The following is a 25034-nucleotide window of genomic DNA, read 5'->3' on the forward strand; positions in this document are numbered from 1 at the left end:
CAAGCTTTGGCCACCCCAATCTGAAGAGCATTCTCCTTGAACGGGAAAAGTAAAGAGGAAGTAGGGAAGAGAGGGAGGGAGGTGGGGAGAGAGAGAGAGAGAGAGAGAGAGAGAGAGAGAGAGAGAGAGAGAGAGAACAAACAAATAAGAGCTGAATAACTCATTTCATTGTGGGGTAAAGTGATTTTTTGTGTGTGACTACTGCTCATGTGGTCCTCACTGCAAGCCTCCGAGCTAAGTAGGGCAGGTCTGCAGCTACTCAGCACGGTTGAGTGGCTTGTATGAGGTCCCCAGCTAGTCAGCAACCCAGGCTGAGATGAGGGATGAGCTCAGACCACAGACTATTAGGGGAAATTCTGAGGACACAAGCACAAATGACCCCAGTCAGAGGCATCTGAAGGCACTAATTTGGCTACACTGGGGGCTCTGACAAGTTCACATCGGGAAAAACAAGAATCTAAGGAAAAAGCTGCTTGATTTGGAAGCCCCCAGGGAAGGATGCAGAAGATGCTGGCTTTTTAGGAAAAGCTGAGACTTGGGAAAAGTGCAGAGGCAAACGAAAAACATTTTTAGTTATGCTGATAGCATGCTCTCGTGCCCTCTCTGAGGCCAGGGAAAAAGCCCAAACAACCATAAACAACGAACCCAACAAGAAATAACGATGACTGGAAGGATCGAGCCGGAACTGAGCATCGGCCTGGGAGGTGCAGAAGTGCTGACCTGGGGGAGAGCTTCAGAGGTTAGAGCTGGGAACAGAGCCTCAGCTGGAGCAGGGCAAACAGGCGTGGTCTGGCCTGGGCCAGGTGGGTGACTCACAGCTCCTCCCTCACCTCCCTGAGCTCTGGGTTCCAAGTGTCTGAGGCCCAGGCCCTGCTCTGTGTTCAGCACCCTTCATCCATTCCTCCCCCTCGTTAGGAAGGGCGAGAAGAGAAGGTTAAAGAGGAGTTAGACACAGGACATCAAATTAAAACTTTATCTCTGGTCTCATCAGAAAGATTGGAAGACAGACAAGGGGAAAAAAAAAAACACTTCGAAACCCAACTCCATGCTTATTCAAATCACCATCACGTTATTGCCTCAGACATCATCTGAGTCAGCTGGAGTCCCAGGGTCTGCACTTCAGTCAGCCATTCAGCCATTCAGCCATTCAGGTGGTTACTGCTGTTTCCAACAGTGGGGCTTTTGGTAACCAAGTCTGGGGTTTTCTCACCCTCCAGCACAATGGCTGGTGGCGGTGGCCCACGGTGCTTAGCTTTCCATGAATCTCCACATGCATTTCTTAGGAAGCACCCATCCCTTTCCCACTTTTGGGGAGAAGCTAAGGTAGATTCCTCATGTGAATGATGGCACAGTCCTGCTTGACGTCAGACCACAGAGCTCCCCTTGTTTGCTGGACTAGTCTGCCATTTCTGTGAGTCCTCTGGATCTTTTTCACTTCTCTTGTGTCTTTAATAACTATTTTATTCCCCCTTAACAATAATGCACACTCACTGCAAAAAAATATGACCGCCAAGAAGAAATACAAAAAGAATTACACAAATCGTTCTGTTCCACCACCAAGGAGACCATTCCCTTCCAGCTTCAGTGCATCCTAAACATCATAGAGGAGAATGGGTACAGTCTTGTCTCTAGTTCCTTCATGCACTGCATGGTAACATCATACATGTTATTTGACACGGTTGCCTTTGGGTTCTTTCTAATTTTTCTTTTACAAACAACATTTCTAATAACACTATTCCGGAACTACCAGCAGGCCCTCGGTAGAAATCCAAGAAGTGACTCTCCTGGGTACCATGCCCATTTGCAGTGTCTGAATGCTTCACTCTTACCAGCATCAGGTAGTCATCAAACAAATCAAAGTTGAAATTACTGATAAATTATAAGAAAAACATAGCTATTTAGTTGTTCAGATTTCCATTTTGATTGGTAAGACTGAAGATAGTTCATCTTCTGGGAAGCCAGGGCTATTTCTTCTTGAGTGAATGGTCTGTCTCCCCCTTCTAGCTCTTATTATGCCTCAGGGGTTTTATTGTTTGCTTGCATGTACTCTTTACATATTAAAGGTATTAATAATTTCTCAGTATTTGATGTAAATATATTTTCTCAGTTGGTTTTGAAAACCTAAGTTTCCTCAGAAATTTCCCAGGTGGCCATTTTGATTTGTTTGGATGTCCCTTTTACTTCATTGAAATTAGATGTGGATTTTCAATCACTATAATTTCATTTTTAGAGTCTCTCATTCCTTGTAAGCTATGTCCAGTCTGCGTCTGCTCCTATCCACGTGCTCTCCTTCACAAGCACACACTCCTGCTACTTGACACAGACACAGAGAGACACAAAACCCCAGGCCTTTAGGTTCGGATTTTCCTCCTTTCTGCTAGGTCTGAAGGTCACTTTTGGTGGTTTATTATGCAGATGAATTCCTAGTGTCTGGAAAGTTTCCAAGGCTGAAGAGTTCACTCAGAGTTTTCACAAGATGTGGTACCTCAGAACAAAATCCTTACTCAGGAGAGATGCGGACTTTCTACAGTTGTAATAATACACATATTAACAACAGCTTATGTTCAGGATGCTTTACATAACTGACTACTGTTGTACACATGGAAGCTGGAATTTCTTGGAGTGGGTAAAAGCAGAGGCTTGTAACAGGGAGAGCTGAGAGAAAGAGGAAAGCAGAAGGTGCTGGCCTGAGGGAGAAGCCCAGCAAGCACCCACATTCTAGCCCCTGATTTTTGTGGGTTTCTCTCTGAAGAGCCCAGTTAGGCTTGGAATCACAGCTATTATTAGAGGTCCCACAACACCAGGGAACCATACAGGTAGAATTTTTATTAAATTAAGTTGATTAGTTTATTTCGAGGCAGGGTCTCATTGTAGCTCAGGCTGGCCTCACACTTGCAATGTAGCCTAGGATGATTTTGAGCTTCTGACCCCTGCTTCCACCTCCCAATTACGAGCATGAACCATGGGTTTCATACAACACTTTGGAGCAAATCCAGGACTCTGTGTATGCTAGGCACGTATGCTACCAACAGAGCTACATCCCCAGCTTCCAAACAGGATTCTAATCCCCGCCTTTCTTGCTAGTTAAGTACTGGGATTCCTGAGGCCAATGAGGGAAGGATTAAGAGTGGCAGCAGTGGATCCCCTGAATCCACCTGGAGGTTATGGGTATGACCGTCTGCATGCTGCCACTGTTTAGTGGCTGCCATTATTACTACACTCACTTTGTAATGGGGATTTCTATTGGGTGGCTCCAGAGTGTGTCCATCGCAGCTACTTCTCTCTGCTCCCCCTAGTAGGAAATGCTGGTTTTATGTAGGACATCTCCCCTGCTCTGAGACATCCTGAGGATTGTCTGGGACTGATCAGAAGAGAAGAAATGGGTTTCCAAAGAACCTAGCAGGAGTGAAACTGCTGTCTTTTCTCTGGAACCCTGCAAAGAGGAAAAGTAGGAAAAGAGACTAACGGTTCAAACCTGTTCTGATCTGGGATTTTTTTTCCTCCTCGATGACACAATTGGGATTGGCTCAGATTCTTGGAGGCACAGTGGGGGTGTGTGTGAATGCAGCCACCTTCTGCTCAGAGGCTCCTGGGAATTACATTTAGGAGCCCCAGGATCATCCCTTGGTCCAAGCGACCTATCATGGGGCATCTTCCATGGAGACCAGGCTCTATCTACATTTTCTGGGCTCCCAGAAGTGGCCACAAGATGTGATAAAGGCTTCACTCCCAGGACTTACCAGTCTCAATTTCCCTAAGGTTATGAGCAGAGATGACCCCCAGCCTTTCCTTCTCCCACCTCTGGCTGTCTTAGAGTAACTGTCTCATGCTCCAAGTTTCTGTCTTTGCTTTTGGCTCGCTACTCCTCTTGTTTGAATAGATGAAAAAGTGTGTTTAGATTATCCAGCCCCATCTGTCAATACTCACCAATATGAACTGTCTGTCCTACCGAGGCCAGCTCCCTCACTGTCCCCTTAGAAAACAAATGCCATCTGTGAGCTTGGGCATTGCCAGCTGCTGCCATGACAATCCCCTCTGGCTCAAGGCTGCTGGTTATTTTGATGGAGAATGCCTAGTCCTCCCCAGAGCCAGGGAGGACTACTCAGAGCAGGCATGTATTCTATGTTCCTTCAGCGAGCTCAGGGTCTGCTATGAACCATGAACCCAGGATCTTAGTCTGTGTGGTGTTGCTATGATAGAACACCACAGTGTGGGCAAAGCAAAGGACTCTGCGTCTTACAGTCCGTAGGGCCAGGCAACACAATACCAAGGAGCTGACATCTGGTAAGAACCATTTTACTCTGTCACAACATGACAGAGGGCAGCATATGGCAGACAAAGAAAGCATAACAGCTTGAGTCTGTCTTCTTATAAGGCCACTAATGCTATCATGGGGGGTGGGAGGGCACCTAAATGACTCCACCTAATCCCAATTACCTAATGAAGGCCTTGTTCCAAATATCATCAACATGAATTTGGTGATTAAGTTTCCAATGCATGAAAACTTGGGGGAAATTCAGTCTGGGGTGTGGCAAGAGCCCTCCCAGCAGCTCTGTTTGGCACTGCCTTGTATCTAGATGGACAATCTTGTTCTTTCTTGCCATTTATTTGCCACCAGAGCCATTGCTGGGCTTCTGCTCTCAACAAACAAGGTGCATTGAACTGAGCCACCACCTTCTCTGAACCTCCAAGTCTCACGATGCCCACAATCCTTTGGGGTCTTGCTGACCCCCAAACTTAGATTCCTACTGACCCTGAGGAGAGGCAGACTGGCTGGGTAGAGCCACCTTCCTAGCTGTGGTCCCATTTTTTATCCTTTCTTAATGAACCCATACAGATGAAGACTTCCTATCATTCCAGAATCACCTTGGAACCCAGGGGTGCAAAGATAATTCTATGGACTTTCTGTTGTCATTTATGTGGCTTCAGTGTGGCAAAAGAGAAAGTCCTGTGAGCAAATGGATGCAGTTACACTGTTCTGAGAGTTGCAGCAGCACAGTAAGACCAACTAAATTCTACAAGGATTGATTGTAGACCGGATGTGGTGGTGCATGCCCTTGGGAGGTGGAGGCAGGAGAATTAAGAATTCTAGATCATAGTTAACTATGTAGGACACTCAAGGCTAACCTGGACTACATGAAAGCCTGCCTCAAAACCAAAATAAACAACGGGAGAGCCAAAGGGGGAGGAGGACAAAATGATACCTGATTGTCTTATGGTGTGGGGCTGGGAGAAGCCTGAAAATGAAACGGAGTAAACGCATGTCCAGATCTTGAAGAATGAGAAATAAACCTTTGGGCAAACAAGCTTCTGCTGATACCGGAATAGTGATGTGCAAGTGGATACTTCAGGCAGACAGGACAGGGTGGAGAGGTCAACCAGAGTCCTTGAGATGCACAGAGTAGAGGAAAGGGAGAGCTGGGCAGCTCAGGAAGCCATTGCAGTGGGAGCGAGTGAGAGAAAGTGTCCTTGGTGATCTGTAGGTCACCGGCTCCAACAGCAGAGAATCACTGGTATGGATAACTAAGACAAATAACTCCCTTCAACAGAGGGGGAAGACAACAGATCTGACTTCAGACACAGGGAGGGTGTCAGGAGGGAAGAGGTGACCACGTGTTAATGTCTCACTTCGAGCACTCTCCCATCTCATTCTCTGTTCTGTCAGCTCCCTTCAGAGTCAGATCCATATAACTCTGACTCACTAAATATCTTCAGCTGAATGGCCTGTTCCTTTCAAAACACCTCAATTTAATATATTGCCATGTCCTCCCCCAAATCATTTCTCCTTCTGGGGGACCCATATTAGGGAGCATCCAGAAGCTGGGTATCCTCTTTGATTTCCTCAGTGACACTGGCGACTATCAGCACAGTTCCTACTTGCTACTGCTCCTGCTACTCTATTTCCCTCTGGCCCTTTCCCTGTTACTACAGTCTTTTCATGTGGCAATTGCCTTAACCATACTCTTCCTAGTTTGGCTGTACTCTTTCATTCCTCTGTGTCATTAGTGGATCTATCCATATCTATCTTATCCAATTCCCCATTGAACTGCAGGCTCCACAAATATAGAACCCACCTATGCCCACTGTCATGCCCATTGCTTAGGATCTGAGGATGTCAAAGAACAGCAGTTGAGCAGACAAATGACTCTAAAAATGCAAGCCCAAGCCTGTCACTTCCTGTCTAGACCTTTCCTCTGACCCTCTTTGGAGGTCAATGCTGGTTTCTTTGTGCAGCATTGAAGATGTGCCCAGCTCTGGCTCCAGTGCAGTTCTTCATTGTTCATTCATGGTTCTCCACTTGGCTTATATTCTAGCTCTAATCTCCTTGCAAGTTTCTGAAGCAAGGAAACCAACAGTGGTTAAAGTATGATTTGTAGATTTCTGGGGGTCCTATAGGCCAATGGACCTGAGTGAAGGATCTTTTTAAGATGAAAGAAAGCCAAAAAATTTAAAAATAAATGATTTGAAAGGAAGATTGGTAGAGTTGTGATCCACAGTATCATTAGCATTTTGGTGTTGTATCAAAAGAGAGGAGCTGGCTCTATCAACCAAGATTGGTAAAGGGCTGGTGGCTTCCCAACCACCTATCTAGGTAACAGAACTGGGAAGACTCAAGTGAGACAAACAGGCTAGCCCTTCCCTGCATGACTGTGAAGAGAGGTGATTTCCTCCACAATGGGGCCTGGGAACTTCGGCTGCCTCACCCTAGCTTGGACTCTGCTGTGTGAAGCTGGGCTTTCTTTGTATGTTTCAACCAAAAGCACAGATAACAAAAGCTAAAATGTAGATATGGAATCCAGCTGTCTTCTGTTGAGGAGACGAAAGAGATTTTTTAAAAATCGTGAACCAATGCCACTGTTTTTACTATTTTATGATTTTGGGAATATGGCCACAGTGTCTTAAAATTTATGCTCATACACAATAATATTACTTTATCTATTTGTTTTGAGGTAGGGCCTCACTCTTAAGAGACCCACTTGGGGAAATATCAAAGTATAAGACTCCCCTAGTCCAATGTACCCCAGAAACCCTGATCTATAAGATCAAGAGAATGAGACTCATGGCTGCAGTTGGGGATTCTGAGACTGTTAGGTAACAGGCTGTAGTCTCCTGGAGCAAAGGGGTTTCTCCCTTCCTTGCCTGAGGAGATGGTTCATCTGGTAAAGTACATGCTGCATAAACACAAAGACCTGAGTTCAAACTCCAGCACTCGTACACTGCACTGAGTAGTGTCCTCTTGTATTCCAAGAGAGAGGAGTTGGAGATGGGCAGCTGTCTCTAGGGACAGTCAACATCGCCTAACTCGTGATTAACACCGAGTGAGAGACTGTGTGTCAGAAAGCAAGGTGGATGGTTCCTGAGGAATAACACCTGAGGGTGGACTCTGGCCTCTTTTACATTTGTATACACATGTACACACACACATACCTCCTGAAACACACACACACACACACACACACACACACACACAAAAGCAAAGATGTCTACTTCTTTCATTTGCCTAGAACAGGGCATAGAGTTGTGCCAGCTCCACGGATGGGCATAGAGTCCTACTAAACTGGGGGCAGACTTCCTTTTTTTTTTAATTTTTTATTAACTTGAATATTTCTTATATTTTCGAGCCCTTTCCGGTTTCCGGCAAACATCCCCCCCCTCCCCTTCCTTAGAATTGCAGGTCTAGTTCACTAGGGTTCAGTTTAGCAGGACCCAGGGCTTCCCCTTCCACTGGTGCCTTAGGATATTCTTGCTACCTATGAGGTCAGAGTCCAGGGTCAGTCCATGTATAGTCTTTAGGTAGTGGCTTAGTCCCTGAAGCTCTGGTGGCTTGGCATTGTTGTATATCTCGAGCCCTTCAAGCTCTTCCAGTTCTTTCTCTGATCCTTCAACGGGGTCCAGTGGTTTGCTGCTGACATTCATCATTTGCTGTATTCAGCCATCTACACTTCTGTACTTTTTGCTTCATCCATCTTGTCTAATTGGGTGGCTGTATATATATGGGCCACATGCAGGCTCTGAATGGATGTTCAGTCTCTGTTTTAATCTTAGACTTCCTAATCGATCACCATTGTCATCATCATCATCATCATCTTCATTGTCATCATCACTGCCACAGTGTTAGAGATGAAATTCAGAGCCTCCTTACGGTAAGAAAGAGTTCTGCCTCCGAGCTCCGCTCTAGCTCTCCCAACACCATCATAACTTGAGTGTTCTTGCCACTCAACTGCACTCTGCTCCCTTTATCTGCAGGCCTTGATCTCCTCAGGAAGCACCCAGGAAACTGAAGACATAAGGTCTGCAAGTCCTACCAGAAGACAGGACAAGAAACCTTCTCAAGCGGAGACATAGAACCCCAGCCACAAGCCAGATCTAGAACATGGGCACCAGGAGGTAGAATTTTTGGCAAGCCTAGAATGTCAGACGACAATGTGGGCCTGATCCAGCAACTTTGCTTTTTTCCCTTTTGGATATTAAGTACCAGGAGTTTCCAAGGAGGACTTTTCCAAGTCATCTTTAAATAGATTAAAAGACTAATTTATTTTACTTGAGTGTATGAGTGTTTTACCTATGTGTACATCCAAGTACCATGAGTCTCTGGTGCCCACAAAAGAAAGAAGACCGTGTTGGATCCCCACAACTATAGTTATACACGGTTGTGAACCATCACATGGGCTCTGGGAACCAAACCTGGGCCCTTTGCAAGAACAAGTGCATTTAACTCCTGAGCCATCTTTCAAACCTTCAAATCATTTCTGATAAACATCAACATACTTATCAAACCACTTCTATCACTAATATCATTTTATACACATATTTCCTCATTCTTTTAGGTTGTTTCCCCTTTCTAGAAAAATCCTCACCCATACTTCTTTTCCCTACACAGACAGCTGCAACTATTTCTAAGGTCGGGACCAAGCAAAGCAACCATGGAGAGGGCATCTTCCTAGATTCACGACTGTTCCATCTACAAACACCCAGCTCTGTTCCAGATGGAGTATGTCTACAGCCCTCCAGAATGCAGTGGCAGAGTGATCGATGTGGTGCTGGCAATATGGGGCCGAAGGGAGGCATAGCTCTAATGGAATAAATACATCTCTGGTAAATCTTCCCACCAAGACGCCTTTGTAACGAGAGACAGTCACTCTGTTCCCCATGGTCACTGTGAAGGCTGACAGGCTTCTGTATTTCCAAGGGAGCCATTTCTCCTTCTTCCTTCACCTCACCAACAGCAAGCAGGCATCCTTTGGGGCCTAAGAAATAATTAAAGCTTCAGGGGCAGGCGGAAGGCAAGTAGGGAGGGAGCCAGGAAGACAGTAGGACCAGACACGGGCAGTGTTGCCGTGCTTGCTGGCCTTGGTCCCTGATTCCCAGTGACAGCCGGGCGTCCACATCCACTTGTTTTCATGGAGACGGAGAAGAGCTGGAGGCTTTGCTTTTTGCCAGCTCTGACACCTCTCTGCTTTGCACATTAACAGGCTCACTGCTTGACACCATGTCTAATCTATCCACTGTTCTGCAGAGGGGTGTCAAGAAAACTTGCTGGAGATACTAAGGGCCCAATTATAGTGCCCAGCTTACACTTGGATCTTGACAGATGCTGGGAGCCTTTTAAGAATGTGGGATGATTAGTGCAGACCTTTCCCTGACTTGCAAGCATCCTGGAACCCATGCACCTGCTTTGACGGCATCTAGTGTATCCTTAATGAATGGCCTTTCCTGACGTGGCCCATGGGGGCGGTTAAAGGCTCAGTGATAAGGAAGCTGGTGACCAGAAAGGAAAGGTGACTTGCTTGAAATTGTACTTCAAGCTGGTAACAAGGTTTGGTTCCTTAGGAATCAAGCTCAAAAATAAGAAAGCCAGGTAGGTCAGGGCAAGAGCAGCAAGCCAGTCTGAATTTGTTGGAAGAGTAGAAGAACAAATTAAGGGGAACGCTGTCCAAATCACAGCAGTGCTGAGTTCTGGCACAATTACTCTGCCTTCTGCTGTTTGTACACGAAGGCCAAGAAGTCTAAAATAGGGTCTCTTAATATCACTTCTCTTCTTGGTTCCTTTTTTTAAAAAAATTTATTTAATGTGTAAGAATGTTTTGCCCACATGTATGTCTGTGCATCATGTGTACACTTGGTGCCCAGGACGCTAGAAGAAGACATTTGATTCCCTGGGGCTGGAGTTGAAGGTGACATTTAGCTGCCTTACGGGTGCTGGGAATTGAACTCAGATGCTCTGGAAGTGCAACCAGTGCTCTTACCAGCTGAACCATCTCTCCAGCCTCTCTTTCTTGAAGGCGTACCTTACCATAGAGAGAACTAATATGAATGTATGCAGGTTGGTATTAAAGAAAGATAGCATTGGTTATTGGTGGCTGAAAACTATCAGGTAGAATAAAATCACTCAACTGAACAGATTGGAAATGGAACTCTCCCAGGAAGTGGCATCGAACAGGTATTATATTAGAAGGAAAGCGAATCATGCAGGATCAGGATGAAGGGAGGGCAGGAAGTCCAGTTTTCTATCCAGGGGGTAAGCTGAGAGGCAGGGCTTTTCACAGGGCCACTGAGAAGGACCTATCTGCTTACCCTGTGGTTTTGGATGGGATCATCTCAAGGATTTGACCTATGGAAGTCTCAGCACCCATCTCTCCCCCGTCCCTATGACTGTGATCCGCTTAAGGCTGGAAGAGAGGATAGCGGGAAGGCAGTAGCCACTGACTCCCACTGCGATTACTTCTTTAAAAGCGAAGATGGAATTTGTTAAAGACCGTTTTAAAAGTACTTATTTAATCACAAGCATTAGAGCGAGCAAGGTACTTAGGAAAAGGACAGTACACATTCAAGACATAGGTGGAAGGCTTCTCAAGGGGGAGGGCGACGTGCCCACTGAGATCCCAACTGCCTTTCTGTAAAGGGAAGAAGTTTATAAACGTGAAAGCAGAGGCCACGTCTGGGCTGGGACTCACGCTTTCCCCCCTTTTGTTCAGACTCATATTTACTTAAGAAAAACAGCCTGAAAAACCCAAACTTGGACATCCGAAGCCTATGGGTTCCTCCCAGTTGCACATACTCATATTAGTCCTTTCTGATTAAACTATAATCCTGACACAGACTTATGTCACCTAAAGTTTAGAAAGAAACTTTGAGACCTCCTGGTTCAGTTCTCCATCGGAAGGGGAGCCCCCCCCCAACCCTAGCCCTGCTCCTAACAGCAATCACAGCGGCAGGGCACTCTCTGAACCTTGCAACAATGAAGAGCTGAGGTAATTGCTTTCCTGTGCAATCAGTGTATCTAAGCCATTGACAGAGAATCTGCCCTGAGAACTGAGCCCAAACTCCCTTTTGAAGATTCGTGGATCTGTGTTCCCTGGCTTCTAATGGTAACTGAGCTTCCTGAGATCATACAGGGGAGTTTTGTAGAAATCCCTGAGTCCTGAGTGAATGTGTGTTATTGACTTGGGTACAACCTCACACCTATGGGGAAATAACAAAGCTCCTTCTGTTTCCAGGAGATGACAAATTCTTCCTCTGGTCCATGTGTATGTTGATATTGTATATATAGAGAATGCTCACCATAGCACCCTGCACCCCAACATTTATGGCCTGAAGACTATAAAAGAAAAGGCTTACAGGGACTTCTCCTATGAAGAATATCTCAACCGTGTTCAGCTGTATATAATAAAGCTGATTCTTTATTTGTATGCACTATCCTACCTCCTGTTCCTTGTATATAATAACCCTGACTCCCTGTTCAACTGTGTACAATCACACTGAGCTTCCAGGATGCTGCGGGTTCTCCACTAGAAAGCCTAGTCTATCTAATCCCAACTTCCTAGCACATGTTTCTGCATGTTTGTCTTTTCTTCATTCCCTCCCCCACCCCCAGTCAGGTGTGTCCCCGAATGCAGCAGAATTTTATTCTACCTTTCACATGGCACCCCTGCATGTGAAGAGACTACTCTTCCAACTTCCCAGCAGGGCACAGCATAGGCTCCAAGTAACCTGTTTACATACCTGTAGATATTCTTCAGTCTGTCAATAGCCTTCCAAAATTTGGGGGGCCCTATTCTGAGTACAAATTAGCCAACCTATTTGTGCCTACTGGGTTCGGGCCAACCTGGAAGGACAGGCAGTACTCTGGGTATTTGATGCTCAAAGGACGTTTGGTCCATGGGAAACTCAAGCTGAGAGTTGTTTCTCTAAAGGCTCCAGGGATGGAGGCTGTGCCAACAGGGTTGTGCTAGAAGGGAAAGGGGCCACACCTAATGAGATGAACTCCTGGTCTGGAAATGGCTTTCAGATCTCTGTACTGGCTGCTCCTGGGAGCCTCCACTGTGTGGAATGGGTGTGTGTGTGTGTGTGTGTGTGTGTGTGTGTGTGTGTGTGTGTGCATGGTGGTTTTGTGTGGAATGGGTGTGTGTGTGTGTGTGTGTGTGTGTGTGCACGCGCGTGAGTGGTTTTGTGTGGAATGGTTGTGTGTGTGTGTGAGTGGGCGAGGGACCTATTTTAGTTGTTGTTGATTTTTTCCAACAAATACTCAGAAAATCAGTGTCTGTGTCATTTTATGTAAATCCAGATCCATCTGTCACTGTCTATTGTAACTCCAGACTGTAAATTTTTGAATACATAGCTGTTGGGTTTCTTTTCCCCCTCCAAAGGCATGCGGCTCCATCCTTTAGAAACGTCTGGGAACTAGAGATTTAAATCATAACGTGGGAACTTTAGGCTCTGGATGATGTTGAGGCTCCTATGCATCATCAAGGACACAAAACAAAGACTTTGCTTTATCCAAGACCCATGGCAGCCAAGCAGGAGTCCTGAAGGGCTGGCCACTTGCGCTCCCTCTGCCATGCCCCAGACACCCTGCTGCCAATGGGACTGTGCCACTAGCCCGGATCCTTAGCCTTCTTAAGACTCCCTGCCACAGTGACCACAGGGCCATTTTGTAAGTACCAGCCCAGTTTCCCCCTTGCTTTGTCTCTGGCTGCTTTCACCCAGAACCTTCTCAGTTGATGTCTGATGTAAAGTGCTTGTGGAAACCAATGGGTCCTCAGTCTCCATCTTCCCTCTGTAGACCCGGACTCTTGTCAGTCTGTTTTCTGTCTGGTAGGGTGGGATTTTGCTTTTCTTTTCTTCAGAAGCTTCCAATGGAAGTGATCATGTCACTTACAGACCAATGGATTGGTATTCTCAGAACAGCACCATTTCCCATTGCTACTAGCCAGAAGATTACAACAGCAGCTACCACTGAGTGCTTCTGGGGTGGTGGCCTTCATGCCCAAGCTCCTCCAACCCTGGGAGAGTGAATTTACAGATGGAGAGAACTTGGGTGAGATTTCCAAGGTCCTATCCTTGCTCTCAAGGCCTGTTTATTCTCTACCATCCAGTCTACACTTATCTTTGAATCATATACTTCATCCTTAAAGAGAACTCTGTGTCCTGCCCTGGCACTCGATTGCTCTGAAGTCTAAAGGGGCAAGCATTTTCAAATGATGTGCTCCCTCCACAGCCCTGCACCGGCATGAAGGTAATGTCTGTTTAAAGTGGTTTTAATAACAACATGTACCTTGTTCACCATAGCTGCTTCCATTAGAGCACTTTCAAGTTTTTTATGTTTATCCTCTCAACAACTCTGCAAAACTGACCATAAAGTATCCTTCTATGTTTTAGAGGATAAGGAAATGTTATAGTTTGAGTAGGAAATGTCTCCTACAGGCTCATGTGCTGAAGGAAGGATCAGGAAGTGTGGCCCCACTGGAGGAAGTAAGTCACTGGAGGCATGCCTTTGAAAGGCATTTTCTTTTCCTGAGGAGCCTAAAACTGTCTTCATTTTCCACCCACCACTAGGTAATCTACTTCTCTTTACCACGTGTCACAGTCATGTTCAGCTTCACCTCAGGCCCACAGCAATGAAGCAAGCCAACCACAGATGGAGACCTTTGAAACTGTGAGCCAAGGTGAATACTTCTTCCATATGGCATCTATGTCAGGTACTTTGTCACAGCAAGCAAAGGTCCAGACAAGCGCATGTCCAGGGACATACTCAGGATTTCTGTAAACAGCCGAGAATGTCACTTTCATTGGCTGGCTCCTGCTAGGCCCTTCGAAGCGATGACTCTCTCAGCCATTCTTCAAGGTGAAGATCTTGTGTTTTTCAGCACTCTCTCTGAGACACTGACCAACCCTTGAAATGATGTCTGTTCCCAAAGAATAAGGTGCAGGCCCTCCCCTGCCTCAGTTAGGCCTCTGCTACTATTATGAGACACCCACTTATTGAGCAAGTTGTTACAGGCCAGGGCCTTGCTCTACCTTATATGAAGTTGTTCTATCTTAGCGTGGTGTGCAGACGAGGGGGCGACCACTGAAGAGACTGGGGGTCTTGGCCAGATTACATAGATACCACATGGCACCCTGCATTTGGATTCCACTCTGAGTTTGGGGGTTTAAGCCAAGTGTGTGGGTCTGGACTCCACTGAGTTGCTATAGTTCAAACTTAACTCTTTAACAACCACACTGCCAGAACCAGGTAGCCAATGGAAAGCCCTAGATGTCTTTCCCATAGACTGAGCTTAATGTAGATGTCCTCAAAACACAAAATAATTGTTGTGCTAAATGCAGGATTTTATACATTGGGTCCATTATATTTTACCAGAAATAGCTTTTTCTAAAAAAAATTATTTATTACATATAAGTACACTATAACTGTCTTCAGACACACCAGAAGAGGGAATGAGATCTCATTACAGATGGTTGTGAGCCACCATGTGGTTGCTGGGAATTGAACTCAGGACCTCTGGAAGAGCAGTCAGTGCTCTTAACCGCTGAGCCATCTCTCCAGCCCCAGAAATATCTTTTAATAGCTTTATAGTCACAGAAGTATCATGGAACTGGTACAGAGAGAGTTCCTATATGTGCATACCCTCCCAATTATTAAATTTACTTATATCGTAGTAGTATAGTATATTTTCATTATTTAGGAACAAATATTAATATTTTAGCATTCAAAACCTGTTGTTTATGCAGATCTCCTTAGTTTTACCCAAGATTCCATCTGCCCCTGGGATCGTGTTATTTTCATGGGTTTAGGTGCTTCCAGTCTGTGGCTGATTCTCAGACTTTCTTTGTTTTTGACAACGGCATAGTTTTTGAATAATCCTCGCCAGTTATTCAAAGGCATTTGTCTCATGTTTTTCATCAAAGTGAGGAAAGAGGAGGGAGGAGAACACATCACATCACATCAATGGTGCATGCCGCCCATGTGTCTTGTGTGCAGACGTGACCCCAGTCACCTGGCAGTGTCTGCTACATTTCCCCACTGTGGAGATAAGGGGAAGGAATGTGGCCAGCAGCAGCCCACACTTAAGGAGTGAGGCAGGGGCTCAGCCCCCTTGAAGGAGCATCTACACAGAGTACCTGTTATTCTGCCCGTCTCTATGACATTTAATTGAAGCCTGAGCCTGCCATTTCAGGCTGGAACTTGTGAGACCCTGGTACTATTCCCATGTAGTAATTTAACTTTCCCAGGTATGTGGTGACTGTGTCTACAGGCACAACTTCTGTCTTGAAGTGTCACTTATAAACACACTGAGAAACTCAGACCTGGAGACCTGTGTACATGCCCCCTGCTCAGAGATTTTCTTGATGTGGCTCTGGCCAAGCCAAGTGCCATGGTCCTCTTGACACTTGGAGAGGAGAGATGAACCTTGGAAGGGACATTACTGTGACAGTCTTATTGTTCTCCATAGCTCTTCTCTCCTCTTATCTATTAGGCAGTAGGAATGACGTCACCATTTTTCTGAGACAAAACTACATGCCAATGGTACTTTCTTTTTTCCTTCCTTCTTCTTTTCTTTCTTTTTTATTCAGTTTACATCCCAGTCACAATTCCCCTTCTCTCTTTTCTTCCCAGCACCATGCCAATGGTACTTTCTTGACACTTTAGAAAAAAATACTAAAAAGAAGAAGGATAAAAATGAAGCATTTTGGATTTCCTTAATTTATTTAGTGATTCCCTACTGGCTTCTTTTCTATCTAAAGTCATTGCACATTACTATTCCACTTCGTTTTAGAGTTTTGACAGTTTGACATCAGCGTGGTCAGTGTAGATTCTCCAGGACTTTCCTCCAGGCATCTTCTCTGCTCTTTCTTCACGGTGTCTCAGCAATGGGCACCACTGTTTTATCTGTCTCACCTTGAAGCCTTTCAGTCTCAAGACATCAAGCACCTGGATCTGGAGTCTTGACCTCCTCCACGGATGACAGATCGACACTTACGGACGGGTCAGATTGCAGCTTGTTCTCTTTGGTGAGGAGGACAGAAATGACGGCATTTCTGTGTCCCTTGCTCTTTTCCAGGGATGCGGTCCTCCTCACAGGTGTAGGTGTTCTGATCCTCCCCTGCCCTCCCACCATCTCACTTCCTGTATTCCGTTGTTTGCAGAGAGCTAGTATGACGTCATCTTCTCCAAGGAGGCAGTCTTTGCCTTTTTCATTTTTCCTGCCTGAGGCATTACTTAAAAATAACAAAACACACAAAGGCTAACCTTTATTTAAGGGATTAGCAGTCAGAAGAGGAGAGCAGGGGCATTACCAGCAGGAAATGATAATAATCTTAATAGGGATGGCTAACACATGGTGAAGTAAGTGTGCCAGGCACCAGCCCAAGCACTCGACATGAAGCATTTCATTGTTTTTAATAATAACCAGTTATGATAGACATCCTTCCCATTTTATAGACAAGGAAACTGAAGGGTGGTGAGATTCAAATCTGGCAGGGTTCCTAGCAATATAACTGCAGAAATAAACAGCAGGGCGCAGTGGCACATACCTCTAATCTCAGCACTTGGGAGGCTGAGGAAGGCAGATCACAAATTTGAGGCCAGGGGGGTACACAACAAGACTCTACCATAACAACTAAAAGTAAGTAGAGAAATATAAAAGTGTCCTTTCCCAGAAAAAAAAGGTGATTTATTTTACATATCTAGGTCTATTTGGGCTTTTATAACAAAATGCCATAAACTAAGAGGTTTATAAAAAACATTTATATATCACTTTTATAGAGGCTGGGAGCTCTAAGATCAAAGGACTGGCAGACCTGGTGCCTGTTGCTCTAGTCCTAGCCAGCTTTGAACTTTTAATCCTCCTGCTTCACCCTCCCAAGTGCAAAGATTACAGGTATGCAGCAGTCCCACCTCTGAAGAGCACCGGGGACCTAGTTTTAGTATACACATTTTGGATGAGAACCAACACTGGGCTTTGGCATCCCCCACCAAGGAAGTATTTACAGAGTACAGTGTCTTCCTGTCTCTGACATGGCCTGCACTCTCTCTATGCAGGAACTCCTAGAGGCAATGTCAGTTCTTCTGTGTTAGAAATTTCCTTCCTTCCTCCCTTCCTCTATCCCTCCCTTCCTCTCTCCCTACTTCCTTCCTCCCTTATTCACTTACTAGCTTATACTGAGGTTCAAACCCAGGGACTTGAGCATGCCCAATGAGCATTCTGACAATCCCAACTCTACAGTAGATCTTAACACACGATCCTTCAACATTTCCTGAACTCATACAGAAAATGTTCCACAGCTATAAAGTGTGGTATGTGTGCCATTATGGAAGAAAGGGACTATAGATTTTATCATATTCTCAGAGTGGCTTCCTATCCACTCTTCTTGCCCCATATAAAAATGTGTGTCAGTTTTTCCAACATCTTTTCCTCCAACTATCTGTGACCGTGTACAGACAGCTCATTCTCTATCCTCTCATCCACCTGAGCTCTGCTCTCTCTGGCCCCTGGTACTGGATCACTTCCTGCTGTGCTGCATCCCCTGGGTCTCGGTCCCTTGGGTCTCCCTTTCTGAGGATTCTGGCTCATGTCTGCAGATACGCAGTGAGACTTGCCCTGGTTATTGGCCATGCCAGGGTCACATGACCATCTCTTCTGGATCCCTAGTCCTATGCTTTTTTGTTCACTGCACAAATAATTCAGTAACTACAATGGCCAGGGGCAGTTGCAGGAAGGATGACGCCCCAGAGAACAAAACAACATAGACAGTACCTAGAAAGCTGGTATTCTTTCCCTGCCCCTGCCTTTTTAAAAATTGAAAATAGTTTCTGTTTTCACACAATACATCCTGATTACGGTTCCCCTCTCTACTTCTTTCAGTTTCTCCTCAGCTCCGTTCCCATCCAGATCTATTCCCTTTCTGTCTCTCATTAGATAAGAACAGGTTTCTAAGAGATACTAATGGAATATAAAATATAAGGTAACCCAAAAACCTATTGGAATTGGACAAGACAAACAAACAGAAGGAAAAGAGCCCAAGAGCAGACACAAGAGTCAGAGACCCATTCATTTGCACACTCAGGATTCCTATAAAAATACTCCATTGGAAGCCATAGCATATGCATAGAGGACCTGGTACAGAGCCAGCAGGCCTGTGCGTGCTGCTGCAGTGAGAGAGCCAACATTTTTATCAACAGTTATTCTTCTTGTGGAGCTCACTGAAGTCTAGACTTGGTCCTATTTGTCTGGTCTACCTTTCAAGGGAAAAGATTATTAGTGGATCACGTTAAAAATTCATTAGTTCTTCTGCTTTTAGCAGACTCCTGTGAGAGACTTCTAATTAGGCAGAGGCTCCAGCCTTCCTCCTTGTTCCTGTCATTCTGCAGCTGGGTGTTGCTCCCAGGTCTGCTCTGGCAACAGTGTGCAACACACACACACTCTCAGACCCTCTCCGGGTGACCCGCTCGCTCCCAGGCCCCTAGGTTCACCAACCTCATGTACAGCTTCCTGGAGAGGTGGTCTCCCCTGTGCAGCAGGGATTTCCACATCTCTGCTCCAGGTGCCTCGGTTCCACCCATAGGCAGGAGGATTCAGGAAGTTACAAGTCCTCTTGGTTCCCCTTTCGTTATGAGTAGGTAGACCGATGTCAGAGAAGGCAACTTCTCCCAGCTATCCATCTGCTGCTACCTGTGCCTTACCTGATATATCTTCTAGCACATTCTTTCTGGGGGCCTGGAGCCATGGCTCAGCAGCTAAGAGCACTTGCTGTTCTTTCAGAGGACCTAAGTTTGGTTCCCAACACCCACTCCAGGGGCTCATGAGCTCCTGTAACACCAGCTCCAGATGACACACTGCCCTCTTCTGGTCTCTTAGGGAATCCCCAACACACACACACACACACACACACACACACACACACACACACACACACACACACACACACACACACAAAAAAAAAGACTCTGGAAATACATCCTAAAGATGTCAGAGTATCAGGAGGCTTTGTCCAGGTACCCTAAAAGCATCGGCTCAGGAGGCCCAGAAAGAACTCATCATTCCCAGCAGTCACTGATGCTCACCCCCTGCCTTCAGGCCAAGGCATACCAGACACTTGGTGGTGCAGAGACAGATCCTGGGGAGAGGGGGGCAGCTGGGAAGCAGACATCTGAGAGGCCGTATGGGCATCAGTCTGGGTCCCAAATGCTGGCCAGGGAGAGCCCAGGTGTTCCGGCTCCAGGGCTAATCCTGGTAAGCTGGGTATTCATGGGGCCCACGGGACTCACAGGATGCCTGGCAGAAGTGCCAATGGGGAGGGCAGACTATAACTGGGCTCTGAATAGACCTCCCCTGTCTACTGTCCAACCACTCTGGGTGGCCCTTTCAGCCAGCTTCTCCATGTTAGTGTCCATATAATCACAGGAGAAGGAATAACTCTTGATAGACGTTGGAGAATGTCTAAGAATGGAAAAGCAATGCCACTGTTGACTGAGAGGTACAGAAAGATCCCGAACAGGGGGAAAAGCCAGTTAAAGGCATTCAGGCTGCAACAGCCCCGTCTGCGTCTGAAAGAACTGGATAAAGAGATTTAAGATTCAGGCTCCGCCTAGCTTACTAATAAGAAAAGGAGAAAATGCCGCTCAGGAGAGATGGAACCACTGGGGTTCCATGCAGCAGCGGGAGGCATTGCCAGAGAGGAGCAGAAGCAGGAGAAACTGCAGGTTTGAAGTTCCCATTCAGGAAGGAAAAGGTCCAATTCTTTGGCCCCACTGACTGCTTGCTCTGATTTGGTCCTTGATTCCTGGCAGCCCTTGGGGTCAGTCATGAAACAGACAACAGTGGAATGCACAGCATCCTGAACAAAGACAAGGCTCATTTCAAAGCCTCCTCACAGGCATGGGTGGATGAACGAACGACGCACTGTATCACACTGTCTAGCTTGAGTTCAGCTGGGATACTCTTTCTTGCTTCAATGCTGTTTCCCCTTGAGTTGTAGAGCGAAAGCCCAAATGGAGCTCAGGGGTGGTGCAGGATAGGGTTAGAAGGGGGCTGTGGAGAAGAAGCTCCAGGGTTTGGGCAACTACAGCAAGGTCCTTGGAACTCCAATCAGCCAAAGTCCTGAGCACAGACACAATCATGGCGTGTTTCCGATAGAGTCCAGTGCCGCTGCAGGCCCTGCCATGTGGCTGTCCCAGCTGGAAAATGTGGACGTGGCGAAGGCCACATTTGCCTGGCATTTCCATCATGGGTGGCAAGAGATCTGACAGTAGGGCCAGATGGCTTGGGCCCCAAGCTCTGTTTTCAGAAAGTGGGGCAGGGCTCAGAGGCCCATAGAGGATCTAAAAATAAAGCCCGTCTGTTTTTGCTCCCTTGTGGGAACCTGGGTGGCCTCTGGGAACACACGAGCTATGGTCCTCCTTGCCTGAGTTCTGTTTTGTTTTGCAGTAGTAGTCAGAAGGGCCCCATCCCCTCCATTTTAGTGTTATCTAATGAAGCCAACACTGTCAGACTCGGAATAAGGAAGAACACGGTGAAAGGGACAAGAAGAGCTTAATCAATAGATTAGAACAGAGGCGGGAGAGGTGGCTACACAGGTAAAGGTACTTACCACCAAGACCTCAGTTCCCCCTGCCTGGAGCTTACATGGTGGAAGGAGAAAAGGCTCCTGCAAGTTGTCCACACGCCCACCACCATCACCTCCTCCACCACCACCAAACAGCAGCAGCAAGCTGAAGCTGGCACTGGGGAGATGGCTCAGTTGGCAAGGTGCTTTCTGGGCAAGCCTGAGGACCCGATGTCAGACTTCTAACCCCTATAGACGAGCGAGGCACAGACAGAAGCATGGGTCTGCAACCCCAGCCCTGGGGTCTGGGAATGGAGCTAGGGGAGTGGGGGAAGGTACAGGTAGATCTCTAGAGTTTGTTAACCATGCTTGGTGAGCTATGGTTTTGGTGAAAGACTGTCTTAAAAAATGAGAGACAGAGAGAGAGAGAGAGAGAGAGAGAGAGAGAGAGAGAGAGAGAGAGAGAGAGAGAATACACAACCTTGACCTCTGGCATTCACACATATGTACACATATATGAAGATACACGCACATATTCACATACACATTCTACACTTCTAAAATCAGAACTTCATTGTTCCGTAATCACTGCTTCTTGGACACTTTGGTATGTCATTTAGAGGTGCACTGGTCTCCATCAATCAAAATCTCAGCAAGTGCCAGAAATTGTGGACAATACAAGCCTTTTATATATTGTGTTTTTTCTTCCATAGGTTTCATCATGTTAACATGTAGCACCGGAATGCATCTATCCCTTCCCGCTCTATGCCCTGCTGTCCCCTTGGTGTCACTGTGCTTGGCCCTTTGGGATCATTATTAAATAAAGTGCGCCCATACTGCAAGTCCCTCTGACTACTGGGATAGCTACTCAGTGGCCGTGAGTGGACAGTGCACACCAGGTAGGTTTACTGAACAAGGAGACCCAGCTCCTAAGTGGGATGGATTGGGACACTAGGCATGTTCATCATGCCACGGAGATTTTAAATCGCTACTCACGATTTAAACTTACGAACTATCTCTGGAATTTTCCACTTAATGCTTTCAGATCTATGGCGACTATAGGGGGCAGGAACCACAGGAAGCAAAATCTCAGGTAAAGATGTCTGTGGATGGGGAAGGGACTTGGGTGGGGTGCTGCACTGGAACACCAAGTGTGGAGCTTGAAGAGGAATGGCACCTATAGGGTCATGTATTTGAATGCTTGGTCATTAGGGAATGGTGCTACTTGAAAGGGATTAGCAGGTGTGACCTTGTTTGAGTAGGTGTGGTCTTGTTGAAGGAAATGTGTCACTGGGGGTGAGCCTTTCGGGTTTCAAATGCTTAAAGCAAACCCAGTGTCTCTCTATTCCTGCTGCCTGCAGAATCAGATATAGAACTTCCGGCTCCTCCAGCACCACGTCTGCCTCAGGCCACCATGCTTCCCGCCGTGATGACAATGGACTGAGCCTCTGAAGCTGTAAGCCAGCTCCAACTAAATGCTTTCCCTTGTAAGAGTTGTCATGGTCATGGTGTCTCTTCACAGCACTAGAACACTGACTAAGACACCAAGTGTGTTTGGAGAAGGGACTGCAGGGTGGCAGTTACTGTACTGGAAACTGAAACGTTTCTAGCAACGTCTAAATCACTCCAGGCCGCCATAGGTGGAGTCTGGAGACGAGGCTGGGTTGGGGTCAGGTTTCATGTTCCCCGAGACTTTGGCACACTCGAGGAATCATAGCAAACACGGTTTCTACATTTGTTTGCCTTTCATTCTTCCGGTGTCTTCTGAGGAGCAGAGACACAGTCATCAGCAGTGAGTATATCAGAGGGATAAGAGAGGCTCTATGCCAAGCAGGAAGCACAGGTTCACAAGAGAGGGGCGCCCTCAGGTGGGAGTGAGGCCTTTATTGGACCACTCACTGTCTCCACCCCTCGTCATGCTAGTTATTAGGCCAGGCGCATAGGTGGGAGGGAGGGAAAGTGATAGAAAGTCAAGTCCGACCCACACCCGGGGACCTCAGAGTCACTGCTTCTGCTACACCTGGCCCAAACGGGGGCTCATTTTCAAAGAGGTGGGCCCTCTTCTCCAAACCCAATACTGCTTCAAAATGATTTGACTCTCTTGTGTCAAACTAGAAGAAAAAATGTGTTTCTTCCATGCTCCGCCTGTACATCCTCCTTCTTCTTGGTCTCCATCATTTATCAACACTGTAGCCATTGCAAGGCACGACATTTAATTCTGTTCTGTTCTAAGCTATTATCTGGCATCCAGGTGGCCCAGTCTAAAGCAGAACTTCCAGTCCTCCGCTATCTCCTGACCGAAAGTCTCCATTCTCACACAGATTTTCAAGAGTGGGGGCTTCTCCTCAGTCTTCCTCAATCCCACACATTGACTCCAAACAGAAGATCTTCCTTCTTATGTTCCAGAGAGAACAGTGGCCTTCTCCTCTGTGTCCAGCACAGAATCTATAATGACCTGTGTCCTCCGAGGTGGAGGAGAGCCTCTGCCGTGAATCCAGCAAGTGTTCTCCAATCTTTGAAGAGCAATGTCTTTGCGGCTCTGAAGTAGCACGTGCTGTTGAGATGTCTCCCCTCCCCAACCCTGGCGGAAATTCAGTTGTCTCTTAACTGTTGGGAACTAGTTCTCTCTTGGTTTCCTCGGCCTTCCAAATCACGGTCCCTTTGCTCCACCTATGATGTACGGGCTGGAGCTTCTCAGTGCTTCTTCTGTCTTTGCTCTCCACCCACTGCCATCAACACACTTATGGAGCCAAGGCTGGGCTCTTCAGTCTGAACCTCCATTAGACATGATTCTGCTGTGTTCATTCCTCACTGGATCCCCAGCATCTTTAGGATAAATTCAGTCTTTAGCGGTGGCAGCAGAGCCTGTTTTGTAAACCATGTTCTCTGGCTTCATTCCTTGTTTCTCTTTTTTCCCGTTTTCTACCACTCTATAGAATTATGGTGACCATATAATTTATCATCCTAACTGGGATTGTTTGAGAGTGAACGGGGGACAAGCTATTACAATTAAACGACCAAGAGATGATAAGCCAGGACAGTTCCAGGCAAGCTAGGGTAGAACCCATCTACCTACCATGCCTTTATTGAAATATTCACTGTCCTCCCAAACATTCTGTGGCTTTCACCCCTGGGCTTCTGAACAAACAGTTCCTACTTCTAGAACAAGCCTATTTATTCTCTTTTAGGAGTTTCCCCCAGATTACATAAGGTACATTTTCTCTGTAACCCCATGGTACTCTATGCTGTCAGTACTAATAGGAAAAAAATGGTAGCCAATATTACTCCATGGTGTACTGAGCTGGCGCTGGGACAGACTGACAATGGCATCATGTATAAAGTCCTTGGTCCCAGACTACGGGGGCTGGATCTCAGCTTACTGGGTAACCCCTTCTTGTCTGCCGTTGCTTTCAAAGTTCCTAAGAAGACAGTGTAAGCCAGTCTACACAGCATCTCCAGGAGCAGCGTCACCAGGAACTGCACAGTCACCACTAGTTTTCCTTTGGAACAGTCACGTGCTCCGCGCCAGGCCTTGCCTGTGACACCTGAACAACCCATCCCAACAGTTCTGCCAGGTGAGCATTCTGATCCCTGTCATTTTACAGCTGGGGACACAGCATCTTAGAGATGCTTCTTGCCCTTGGGATAAGCAGAGGCTCAAGCTTGAGTTCTCTAGCAGCATGTAAGACACCCACGTCTGCCCATTCAGTCTCCTTCCTCACACCAAGGGAACTTTACATCTCAGCCTGAGCCTGGCACCTGGCACTGATTCAGTACCTGCTTGAAAATGAAGGACAGTGCTTGTGACTTGACAATTGGACAACGTGTGCTTGTGCATGGCCCAAACAGAACACTAAGAAAGGGATTGTCATCAGGAGGTAGGGCTGTCTGGGGCAGAGGGTGGTCTACACTAGGACGGAGGTAGGGCCTTGGAGCTTTTCCCACAGGACTGAAGTTTATATTACAGAGACAGAAATAAATAAAAGGACTCCTCCTCCTAGATTTTAGGCTTTAAAAACCTACTGGGGAGGAACAAAGTTGAGCGTATATTTGCCCATGCCTGTGTGTTGTGATGACTTGGGCTTCTCTTGTGCTGCTGAGATAATGGTAGCCAGGACAACACTTCGGCATCTCCATGTTCTCTTCTGCAGTAAAAGCTACAGGAACAGCTGCCCAGGGTGCCAGGGTCTTCCCTGAGCGTTCCCAGT

General features: G+C 46.5%; 1 protein-coding gene across 2 annotated transcripts in view; it reads right to left on the reverse strand.

Moving 5' to 3' along the window:
- The window catches only part of Kcnd3 (potassium voltage-gated channel subfamily D member 3), a 215700-nt gene that overhangs the window by 52499 nt on the left and 138167 nt on the right, over positions 1 to 25034 (reverse strand). The window lies entirely within an intron of this gene.

Source organism: Rattus rattus, chromosome 3 (genome assembly GCF_011064425.1).
Source record: "Rattus rattus isolate New Zealand chromosome 3, Rrattus_CSIRO_v1, whole genome shotgun sequence".
Classification (NCBI taxonomy): Eukaryota; Metazoa; Chordata; class Mammalia; order Rodentia; family Muridae; genus Rattus; species Rattus rattus.